Genomic DNA, 13,437 nt, shown 5'->3' with positions numbered 1-13,437 from the left:
TTTACCTCAAAATTAGATCAGAAGTTTATTTTATTTATTTTTATTTTTTTTTTTTTTTTGACAAAGGATACAAACAATTACATATTAATACTAAAGCAAATAGAGTGAACCGCCGCTTCTCCTGCAATTTGATGAGCTCTATGGACACGCCGACGATCCGCCTTATGAATACTACAAACCTAGAAGCACGAGCCAAGTTGTTAAATTCTCCGAATAAGCCATATATAAGCAACATTACCTTGCCCCTCCCCACGAAGCAGGGTGACCAGATTATATGAATCAGTTAAAACCGTGAGAGACAAAACCCACTATCAAAAGCCCATTGAAGCCCATACAAGCATGCCAACGCCTCCACATGTAAAGTGAGGAACAAACCCGTAGTTACTACCACCTCTGATACGATCATCCAGCGGGTCATCATTATCCAATCACCATCCCATTCCAGCTTGTTGCGAATCTATGAACTAAGAGCCATCTATTTGAAGAGAAAGAAAAGTGCTCCCATGGGAAGTTAGGCCAAGTTGGACAACGTAAAACCCTGGAGGAGAAGAGGCACCACCATCTGCCACCGCAAATTTAGGAGTACTAGATGGGGCATCCGAGTTGACAAAGATTGAATGATTATCTATGACCTCCGCAAACAGGAAATCAAAAGGCCGGGACGCCGAAGAATCCCTAAAGATTCTAGAGTTACGACATAACCACAAGCTCCAAAGCGTACCGACGAAGGTACCTAAGCGAGTACTAGATGGTCCATCCTGACTGATAAAAAGTCGAATATAATCTTGGATCCAATATGAGAGAGAAAGGTCTCCATTAAATTCAGAGCGAATGCCAAGGCATCCACCCCTCCAAACCGATCATGCACTAAAGCACATTCTAAATAGGTGTTGTAAATCCTCTGGTGTCGAACGACAGAGGTCACAAAATACATTTTGAATTGGAACTCTTCTATGATAGAGTTTCACCTTGACCGCAAGAGCACGGTGTAGCAGTTTCCATAAAAACAACTTCCATTTAGGTTGCTGCTGGAGAGACCATAGAACCTTCTAGAAAGAGTTAGTAGCATAAAGTGTAGACGTAGGAGAAAGTTGTTGTTGAAGCATAGCATAACCAGTTTTAACCGAGTACTTTCCAGAAGGGGTACCCGTCCAATAACAAAAATCATCCTGAGTCGTATCAGGAACCTCCATTGCCAGGATAGTAGAAGCATCCGCAGGAACAAACGAGTCGACAATTTTAGTCGTATCCCACCCCATTGTCTGGTGATTGATAAAAAAAAACTAACAGTATGAGGAGCCAAATTTGGCAAATGAATTCTAGGTTTGAACTCCGGAATGCACCCATTGACCCACTTAGCTGAGCCAGCTAAAGTAGACTAGTCGTTACCAATTTTCTAGCTATAACCCTTCTTCAAAAGAGTGTCCGCCTTTAGTAACCCCCGAAGGCCATAAGAATGACGACCTGGATAAGGGGTCCGAGTACTGGAGTTGTTGGAAAGAAAGGTCGTTCGAGCACCAAAAACTTTTGAGACTAGCAGCTGCGGGTTGGTAATAAGTCTCCAAACCTGTTTCATTAACAACGCCTTGTTTAAGGATGACAAGCAACGAATGCCCAAGCCACCCAACCCTCGAGGAAGATGCATGGTATCCTTATTAACCCAATGCATGCCTTGATTGTCAGAATGTGCCAAGAAGAAGCGCATGAGCAAGGAATCTATTTTCCCAGTAACCGAGATTGGCAGCTCATAACAAGCAAGAACATGGGAAGCCATCGCAACAAGGATTGAGTTAATGAAAATTAACTTTTACGGCTGTGAAAGCCTGGTTGCATTTAAAGAATGGATTCTTCCAATGATTTTGTCGATGATGAATTGGAAGTGATCTTTCTTTTTACCAATGAAGTCGATTGGAGCCCCCAAGTGATGATCGAACACCTGAACATGCTTCATTTGGAATATTGATTTGAACCCAACCTGAGAAGGTGAACCAATATTCGGGCTAAACTTAATCAATGATTTTGATAGGTTCATCTCTTCTCCAGAAATCTTAGTAAACCTTTGAATGATCTGCATGATATTAGTATAGGAAACAATCGTAGGCCGAAAAAAGATAAGAGCATCATCCGCAAAGAATAGATGGGAGAAAATAGGGCTAGTTCTAGATAGCTTGATTCCCTAAAAAAGCTTCAAATCCTGTCCCAGATGCAACATATGAGAGAGAATATCCATGCAGAATAGGAAAATATACGGTTAGATAGGATCACCTTGGGAAGACCACATTGTGGTTTAAAGGTGTCTGAGGTAGTACCGTTAACTAAAGATTTGTAAGTAATCGTGGCGAGGCACTGTTGGATCATTATAACCAACGAGCCGGAAACCCGTAGGCTTGTAAGACCTGCAGAAGAAAACTCCAATGAACTCTGTCATAAGCTTTGCTCATATCAATTTTGATCGAGGCTAGCCAATTAGTGCCAGTTTTTGAGCCATTGATTTTCTCCATCAGTTCATGGATGAGCAAAATATTATCCGTCATTACACATCCTTGAACAAAAGCATGTTGTGAATCCAAGATGAGAAGAGGGAGATACTGGCGTAGTCTGGCCACCAAGCATTTAGAAGCTCATTTATAAACCGTATTACAGAGGCTAATCGGTCATAAATGGGCCATCTCTATTGGGGTACCAATTTTAGGAATCATAACAAGGAGGGACTGATTCCACTCCTTCAAGAGATACCTGGTTTGAAAAAAAACTCTGAATACCTTGGACCACTGAGTCTCCCACAACATCCCAGTGAGACTTAAAGAATTCTACTGTAATTTCGTCTGGCCCCAAAGACTTACAGTTCCCTAAAGAAAACATGGCTATACGAATTTCAGTGGCCGTGAAGGGTCGTTCCAGATTAGCGACTTGGGAGGAATTGAAACGAGGAAGATCCAGTTCTTGCAGTACCGTATCAATTTCCGGATCATAAGAAAATTGAAATACATTGAAATCTAGTTTTGAACTTTAGAAATTTATAATTGTTATTGGAAAGTGGCATATTTTGGAATGATGGAATTTTTGGAAAGTTCTAATATTAAACTATCTAGGATAAAGATCTATTGATGTTTTTTTAGAGAGTTCTAACAATTTATGATTTATCTAAGAAAATATTAATTTAGAATCTATGTATATGAGCATGAAATTTACATAATCGTTGCCTTTTTGCCTTTCCATTTCAAAATATAATGGATATTAGATTCATGTAGATAGGTGACAACATTATTGTCTTTACGCACAATGAATTAAATAAAAATTTGACTGTGAAAATGACCATGACTATTATTAAGTGTTATTGGTTGATTTTACTATTTTTTTAAAAAAATGCTTGGTCTAATTTTTTTTTTCAATTTTTATGAAAATTTAAGATTTCCGATACATATTATCGCCAATTTTGCATCCTTTTAGAAACCCGATTTTCAAAAACAAAAAAATAGCAGATGATGTGTGATTAGGACATATGTTCATTCTCCTTCGATGTGTGTGTGGATTCAAGGGACAAACATCATGAAGGAAGAACATTAAAAACGTTGAAGAACATTGAAAATTAATGAAGAACAATATTTTGATTTTAATTTTTTCTGATTTAATCATATTTTTGTAATTTAATAAAGGAAAAATATCAACTAATAATCCCACTTTTAATTTAGTGGGTCTTCCACAAACAATCTCAGCTTTCGAAATTCAAGAAACAATCCCACCTTTAACAGGGATCTTCCACTAACGATCCCTCACCGATTAGATTGTTTTTATAACCGATTTTCTTAGGTTATAAGACACATGTCGTGATTTTATTATAGGTTTATTCTAATTTTTAATAAATAAAAAAAAAGTACACAACAAAACTAATTAAATAAAAAATAACAAAATTAAAACCCTCAGTTCAACTCCACCACTGCATTCCCCTCCCCATCCCCGCCCGGCAACTAACCTCTCCAACCTTTAGAAGACCGTCGTCATCACCATCCTAATTTTCATGTCAAGCACTCTCCGGTCTTATCCTGGAGACACCTCCAATATAAATATTTCGTCTGTATGTCCTTTACGAGTGTAAATTGCCGTCAATTCTTCTAAATTACATTCAATGCACTTGCACTCGCGAAGTTGTTTGAATTCTAGAAGTTGCTTTTCAATGGCGACCATAACTTGACCCCTATTTTGATTTGAAATGTCGTCATTTCGTCTGATGGTTGACAAGGACAACGATAGGTTGAAACCGTTGTTTTTGGCGAAGATATGTGTAGGGAATAATTTCAAGCCTTTAAAATCCCACTAGCTTGAACCCCACTGTGATCATATACTAAAGTACGGTGGCGTCCAAAAGGGAAGAAGATAGAGCAAAAGAGTCGCCAACAAGTTTTTAAGGAACTTGTAAACCGTTCACAAGGTGAAGGTTACACCCCTTAACGATCCAAGAGATCGTCAACTCCATAAGGTCATGAACCAAATAATGGTTCGGGGATGATGGTACAAATCCAACCTAAAAGAGATTGAACCTGCCCTAATAATAGGCCTCTACTTTATTCTGCTCGTATTCCTGTGCGCTTTCTGACTAACATACAATCAATAGGATCAACCCTAAACCTGTTTAATCTATGTTGTTTGAATATTAATGCACAAATAAACTATCATTGGCGATCACTTGAATTATAATCAAAGTTAACCTAACAAGATTATTAATTATCTTTTTAAGCGTGATTACAAATACAAATTCCCTTTAACATGCAATAAAAGGTGATCAAGCAATAACAACAAATATGATATGTGTCAAGCAACATAATAAATAATCAACATCATTAATAATAATAACATCAATCATAATCAATAATCATAATCATGTTAAAGTATAGCAAGATCCTAGGCATGATACTAACAAGATTAATAACAAACCCTAGCATGTCACTAAGCAATAAAAATCAAATCTTTAGCCCTAACATGATACTAACATGAATTGATATTAGGAAGAACATAGGAAGCATCGTACTTTTAATCATACTTGATATTAAAATTACCCCAGACATGATACTAGGAATCAAAATAACAATCTAAGCATGATATCTACATCATAATATCAATTAATCAATTAAAGCACTTACTTGGATGCCTCGTACATCTTTCTAATAACAAAATACACACGTTAGTAACTTCAAGGAAAATAATAAACAAACAATTAAATTAAATAATTTAAATAGAGATTTGGGACCAAACCCTCAGAAATTAAAACCTTTTACGTCTAGGGCGAAGGCAACTTCGAATATGGCTAGGTGTTTCTAGATCTTGCGAATGCGGAATTTTGTATTAAAAAAGCAAAGTTTAGAAAAGAATGAATGAATGTTAATGAAAGTTGATTAAAAGAGATGAATGAAAAGGATTATTTGACTGTAGATGAATGCTAATTGATGAATAATTTGTGAATGAAGAGAGTTGATGATCGATGATGCTTGTTGACGAATGATGAAGATAGTTGGTTCATGAAAACGGAGTTTATTAAAACTTAAGAATGAAGAGAATTGGTCAATGAAAACGGAGTTTATGATACGATATTTATAGAGAAAATCATCCAAAAAAGATAATTTATCAAAACAGAGTCTGAAGACCACAAAAACACCTTGGCGCCAGCCCTGGCTAATTGGCGCCAGGACCAGTGGCTAGCGCCAGGCGCCAATGCTGGCGTCTGGCGCCAATCCTGATTCTAGGCACCAAGGCATGGGGTTGGACGCCAAACTGACTTTTTACACGTTTACGAAAATCTGATAAATTTCCGTACTGGAAGATAAAATAGTATAATTCCAATCGAAAATGCTATTTGATCTAATTAAAACTCTGAAGAGTCCTAATTGAATTAAGAATGATAAGACCTTCTAGAATGTTCTAGAAGACCAATACCATTCCTAATTACATTAGGAATTATAAATTATATTAGGCCCTCCCCTAGATCATAGGGTCGTACTTAAAGCTCAAACCAGGCCCAGTTTAGTAAATTGGCCATAACTTCCTCAATATTCATCGGAATTGGGCTTATAATATATCGTTGGAAAGGTCTTTGCAAGCCTCATACAACTACACCACTGTTGGACCCATATAATGGACCAACCAAACTGGATTGGCTGTTTTCTTAAAATAAAGTTTTCAAAAACAGGGAAAAGAGAAAAGAAAATAAAACTTTCCGCAACACTAGACCTTTCCACACTTTCGTTTCATTCGATTATGATTCGACGTGAAAGGTACTCATCACTGGGTTTGGTTTTGGGGAGACACAAATGGGTGTCTACAATATGAGGTTTAGATTCTGGTGAAGTGGTAAAAAAAGTGGTCATGAGACTAAGGTTAGGGTGTTTTCAGGCCTATGAGCCGGTTTGGTGGGATTTTTCGGGATTGGGGTTGTTGAGGGTTAAGTTTTCAGGGTTGGGAGAGGTTTTTTTGGGCAACTAGTGGTGTTTTAAAAGTTGTGGGTGGTGTTTTTTTAAGTTGTGGGTGGTGTTTTCGGGGTTGGGATGAAGTATTTCAGAACTGAGGGTTAAGTTTTCAAGGTTGGGTTGGGTTTTTTGGGGTTGTGGGTTGAGTATTTAGGGGCAGAGAGGGTGGTGATAGGGTTTTCTAGCGTGGGTTGAGTTTGGTGGTGGCCTAATGGGTGGAGGTAGCGGTAAAGGGTGAGGGTTGAGGTGGGCATGGTGGTAACTGGTGCCCTGGTGGCCGAAGAAGAGATTAAGATTAAAAAAAAAGGAAAAAAATATTTTAACGTGTTTAACAGGTTGTAGGTCAAAGGGATCGTAAGTGGAAGATATCTGTCAAAGGTGGAATTGTTTCTGGAATTTCAAAATATGGGACTGTTTTGGAAGACCCACTAAAGGTTGGATTGTTAGTTTTAATTTTTCCTTTAATAAAAAGTGATTTTTAATATAATCATTATAAAAATAAAAATAATTTTTTTAAAAAATCAGAAATTATTTTTTTGAAAAATCATAAATTAGGTTTTTGAAAAAAGAAAAAGAGTTTTTTTTTTTTTTTTAAAAAAAAAAAAAGTTTTACCAAGCATTTTAAAAAGGAAAAAATCAACCAACATGATTTAAAAATAGTAACGGTTATTTTAAGGTCGGATGACCATAGTAGAACATAGGTAAGTGTGCATTCACTTCTCTTATTTAAGTTAATGTTAAAACAATCCATTTTCAATTAGAAAGATTTATTTAATTTTGTAGGTCAAATTCATTATTGAATAAATTAGACAAAACTTCTGAATTATTTAACACTTGAAATGAACAAAGCAAAAGTGTCAACTACCATACGTTTTCATGTAATTTGTTAGTTTATAGATAATTTTAATATAATTTGCTTCATGTAGATTTGAACCAGTTCAAAAAAATTGCTAGATTTATCGAAATATGAAATTAATTTATTTAAATTTTTAGATGATTCAATTTGTTTTTTTGTTAATATGCAGAATTCCGAAAATCATTTTTCAAAATGTTGTGTTTAGATAGCTGAAACGTGGTTGTGTATGTGATTTTTCTAGAACACCATATTATCAGGTTCGAATCCTCTATCTCATTGTTGTGTCCCATTCCTTGTACCACTCAACATTATTGGTCCACATCATTTTAATTATTTCATTTTCTTGATTTAACTTATAGTAGCAATCATGATTTATATTATAGTACTTATATCTCTTTCTTTTTTTGTATACAAAATTCAACTCCGTTATTTTTTTCTTTTGTATTACCTTTATAACTCAACAAGAATTCTAATTTTTGTGTTTAATTACCTTAATTCATTCATTCTTTTCTCTAAATTTAAATTTAATCAATATATAATACATGCTGAGAATGTTGGGTTTCGGTGAGTCCGACCCACTGTGGAAGGAAACCCGACCCCAAAATCAAACTCGCAATAATTATAACCATAAACATAATTAACATAAACACAAGACTAAGTAAGTAATTAATACCTTTGTAGCGTGCTTCGCTCACCAAAAACGAGCTCTTACTTGAAAGCCTTCAACTCCCGCTCACACAGCGACCTCCTTCAAGGTCCACCGGCAATGCGAGCACCGAACTGGCCTAATGCCTTGGAGTTAGCAAGGCTCACACGGCGACCTCCTTCGAGGTCCACACTGTGCTGCCTTTTCAATACTTACTCAAGTGAAGAATTCCCAACTACCTAGGTAGGTATTTATAGGCAAAGGCTCTCAAAATTCCCATCATCTTTCCATGTGGGAGATTTTGATTTTATTCATTTTATTTTAAATATAGAATAAAATGAATAAGCAAGCTACTAACAAATCAACAAGTGTCAAGCTCACATGAGGGGTTAGGTGAGGACCATTTGGAGGGGGGGGGACCAAACTTGCTCCCCACTCTCCTTGTAAAAACCGGCCACCTCATCACTATCTCCCTCTCTTTCTATGCGCCACATGGTAGCCCCACTTGGGTACCAAGGCACCCCAATTGGGCTGCCATGCTTCCCCTAATGCATGCGGCCACCCACGGCTAGCAGGCCTAGCACGCTTGTGCAGGCTGCTGCTAGTTCCCTCGGCCAGTGGGCCTTGAACCTTATGTGCGGGCTACTTCCAAGGGCTGCTGCTGGCCCAATGCGCACATGGCCGCGGCAGCCATGCTAGCATAGGTGCACTAGCACACACCAACCAGCCATAGACTCGGCTTGGTGCGCATGTTAGACTATATGTCCCTAGCACTCGGTTTGCTCGGGGCATTCCGATGCTAGAGGTATTTTAGGAATTTGTTGATTTATTAGTTATTCTCGTCTCGTCTCGTCTTTTATTATTTTCGACTCGACTTTCGACGCTCTAAGCTCGAATTTCCGACGTCTAAATATTAATTACTCGGACGACTGCCAGACTCTATCTCTCTAGAACTTTTTAACTTTCTCTCTCTAGACTTTTTGGAAGTCTAAAATAAGGGAGGTAAAAACCATATTTATATAGGGGTAAATTCAGGGACAACGGTGTAATTTCCCTAGAAGATGAAAAGCTAAAACTGATTCACCAATAGCTGAGTGACAAGTTGTTGAAGCATAAAGGTTTTGATGATGAGGAACTTAAACTAAAGCAAACTCAACTAATAAAGGTTTTCAAGTGTTTGATTATTTTAGGTGAAATTGATCGTGGTGATGGAAGAAGTAGCTGGAACTAAGAAGACATGAAAAGATCTTTATTGAAGGAGCTAAACAAATCAGAAGAAGAGTTCTCTAACAGGAACTAGTTCTCTAACAAGAACTGAGTTCCCTAACAGGAACTTGAAGACAGCAAGCTTAAGTTCTTTGGTGGAACTTAATAAGCTTGGAGCCCAAGTAACCTACCTGAACAAAAGTGTGGCGCAGCAATTATATTTAGTTAAGGTTTTTATCTTCTAGATTATTGTTAATATGATAAATAGGTTATTGCACGAAATTTATTAGAAGCGTGACAAGTTGGCTTGGTAAATAAAATAATATGAAAAATATAAAAGATAGATTTTAAGAAAAGATTTTCTAAAAAGATTATTTTCTTTAAATCAGTTTGTTAAAAAGATAAATCTTTTTAACAAATATCTTTTTAATCTTATTTTCCGAAAAAGATTTTATTCCACTTGATTTACATAAAACCGTGTTTAAAGATAAGTAAGTTAACTTATTTATCTTTTAGAAAACCTACTTTCTATACGTGTAATACTTTTATAAATAATAGAGAACAAAATGATTTTAGGTTTTTGTGAGTTTATGCGTGGAGAAATCACTGTGCTATAATTGTGTAAGTTTACTAAGCTTCTAACTTGTCATATTAGTTTCGGATTTCGTGCATTGCTTACCTATCATACTAGGTGTCGTACACTTGTATTAGGTTGGGTTATTTGGGTGAGTTTATTGTTTACTTTACATACAGTTTTGTAAGCCTTTAGGTGAGGCTGAGTGTTCTGTACTTAGGTGGTGCAAGTAGTTTTTACTTTGGCAGTACGTGTAGTACTTTGGTGTACGAGTGAATCTAAGTGTGGTGCTTAGATTGAGTAGGATAGGGTCTTATCAAGTAGCAAGTCCAGTGAGGATCTTGTGAAAATAAAGGTCCGTGACTAATAGGTTGTAACTTGGTGTTTGCCCTATTATAGTGGAGTTTGTGTGTTTGAAATCCCTAAGGCAGGGTCGAGGTTTTACTTCCAGTTGGGCCCTGCAAGGTTTCCTCGTAAAATCTGTGTGTTCTAGAAAGTTCCTATATGCATAGTTTATTAATCCGCAAAAAGTAGTCATTAGGAACTCAATACAATTCCACCCCCCCTCTTGTATTAATCGTCTCAATTAAAACAAGTGTCACATATGCCACATAGCACGCCACGTCACACCTGTGAGGGGCAAGTGTTTTTAGTAAAATTATCCTGGCCATGTGGTCCTATCAGAAGGTGACATGTATCACCAAGTGAGAGGTTCAAAGTGGACCTATCTCAATTTGACATGTGTCACTCCTAATTATTTAGGAAAAAAGGCCTTCATGGACCCAATTGCGAGAAAGCTGCAAAGCGACGTAGCCCATCAGTCTTAGGTTTCCTTGACCTAGATAAGGGCTCCAAGGACCCTATAAATAGGGAGATTCTTCCATTTTGGGGGAACGTTCATTTATTACAGCATTCAATCCTCTCACATCAGAGAAAAACACCTGATCTCAAAATCCGAGAAGATCTCAACTTACCTTTTCGCACTTTATACTACTCTTCGACCAATTCTTACTTGATCGTCGGAAGCAAAGGTCCTACCAACCGGAGTCTCCGTTGTTTTGCAGTTACAAGCGTCGAAATCCAGACTTAGTGACGTAATTCTTCTTAGGGGCACAGAAAAACCCCGAAACAGCTGGTGTTTTGTTTTTTTTTTTTTTTTGTTTTTTTATGGTTTTTCGATAATTTTTTGGACCAACCACGACTTGAAACATATAAAGTAACCTAATATATTAGGTTATTCACTTTTATTGACCAGCTTGGGATTGATGAAAGTAAACAACCCCCCAAAGTAGGGATTATTCCGAAATAATCTAAAGATGAGATTATTTTTTAAAAAAATGGGGCAAAGTTGGTATTATTAATAAGGAAAAATTGCCCAGAATAATCCCACCTTTGGGCTGTCCGCTGAAAATAATCCCACCTTTGGATTATTTTTAAATAATCCCACTTTTATACCCACTCCGCTATAACTGGTCCCAACCGGTAATTTAACTTGTTATAACAAGTTACCATACACGTGGCAGCATGTAATTGGTAAAAAAAAATCTTTTTTTAAAAAAAATAAAAAATTAATATTCAAAAACCATCCACCACCCAAGCCAACCCCCAACCGGCCAACCCCATTCACGCGGCTCCGGCCAGCCAGCCTTTAAATCCAGCTCCGGTGCGCGACTCACCCCCTCCCCCTCCCCTGAACCACCAACCCTCTCCCTCAATCCTTCGCGAAAACCCAGGCAAGTCACCACAATTTCTAGCCGCGTCGTCGATCTCACTTAAACCTAGATCCGGCGCACCGAACTCTCCCATCCCCAGATATGGTCGCGTTGATCTCCCTCGTCCACTGTTTCCAGCCGCATCGAACTCCCCAGGTTCTGGTTTGTTGGGTTTTTGAATTTTCGAAGGGGGTTTTGGGCTTGGCTTGGCTGGGGTCTTGTTCGGTGGCGGTGGTTCCTGTGTTGGCTGGGGTTTGGTTTGGTGGCGTCGTGGCGGTGGTTCCTGGGTTGGCTGGGGTCTGTTTTTGTGGCAGTGGTGGTTCTGGGTTTGGATGGTGGTGGACTGGCGGGGATGGTGGTGGCTGAAACTTTGATTTTATTTTTTTTTAATTTTTTTTTGGACAAATCAAGTTGTGACATGTGTAAATTAAATTAGATAAAAAAAATTACCTCTTCAACCGGTTACTAGTCACTCAGGACCACTTAGAGCGGATCTGGTATAAAGGTCGGATTATTTAAAAATAATCCAAAGGTGGGATTATTTTGGGCGGATCAATGGCCCAAAGGTGGGATTATTCTGGGCAATTTTTCCTATTGATAATTCCTTTGTTTTTAATTAGATGCCTCACTTTTGTAATTGAGAACTCCTAGAAAATTTTAGAGGGTTCGTGTGATAGGAGAGAGATCGATAGAGACAATTTATTAACTAAAAGCGAAAATGATGCATCTAAATTAAAACTTTCGTGTTTAGAAAGTAATGCATCTAATAAAAATGGAGAAAGTAAAAATTTTCCCTTAAAATTATTTACCACGGGTAGTTTTTTAAATTTTTCTTATAATTAAATTATTAAAGAAATAATTTTTTAATAAACAACCCCAACTCCCTCCCCACCAGCAAGCCACCCCCATTGCTGATTAGCATCTCTCACCTAACGACATTGCCACCTTCTCCTCGGTCGAACACTTATCCCCCACCCATAATTGCTCCCCAAACTTAAAACCTCCTGCCTCGCTCAAAAACCCATATGAAACCCTCGGTCAAACTATTCTAATCGTCGATCATCGACACAGCTTGAACGTCGCCGTATTTATACAAAGATTTGCGATCAAATTTTCAAACCAATCAACTTTGAATCAGTAACAAATTCAACATTTTCAAGCCAAATTGCCAAATCTCGAAATAATTGAGATCAAAATGAGAAAAAAAAAAACAGATTTATGAAAAATTCAAATTTACATTTAGCCTATTCCAACAATTTTAAACAAATTTATCATTCACAAATTCGGAATAACTCGACAATAGAGCTTAAAATATGAGAAATGGGGGAGGTGGGTTTTGGTGTGGGGGAAAAGAGGGAGGGCATTATCAAATTGGGGGAAAGAGGATGGGGTAGGAGTCGTCGATGGTGGAGAAGGCTAAATGTTGATGCGAGGGAGGGCAGGGGGCGGGCGCCGACGTCATTGCCGATGAGAAATGAGGTGGCTAGTGGGGAGTGGTAAGTTGGGTAAAGGAGTAGGTGGGTTTTTTTTTTTTTTTTTTTTTTTTTTTAAAAAAAAAAAAAAAGTAATGTTAAAAAAATATAAATTATGTATTTATATTTTGGAAAATTTTGACTTTTACCACCTCTAAAAAAACGATTTATTGGCTTTTACAACCTATATAATTAATGTTGGAAAAATTGCTAAAAATAATACAACGTCCCATTCTTTTTAAATAATACAACTTTTTTATTATTTTGTAATAATACAACCTTTAGGGGGTGTTAATTTTAAACAAGATAAAATAGACTTTTTGGTGAGTTTTGAGGTGGGAGAAGGGGATGAGATATTCCATCCTTCCTCATTCCCACCACCAAAAACTCATCCGTCCCCTTTCTAAACCTCAAAGTCCACATAAATTTAATTTTATCTTGTTTAAAATGAACATCCCTCAAAGGTTGTATTATTACAAAATAATCCAAAGGTTGTATTATTAAAAGAGAATG

Source organism: Chenopodium quinoa, unplaced genomic scaffold (assembly GCF_001683475.1).
Source record: "Chenopodium quinoa cultivar QQ74 unplaced genomic scaffold, ASM168347v1, whole genome shotgun sequence".
In the NCBI taxonomy this organism is placed as follows: domain Eukaryota; kingdom Viridiplantae; phylum Streptophyta; class Magnoliopsida; order Caryophyllales; family Amaranthaceae; genus Chenopodium; species Chenopodium quinoa.
This window is presented reverse-complemented; position numbering follows the sequence as displayed.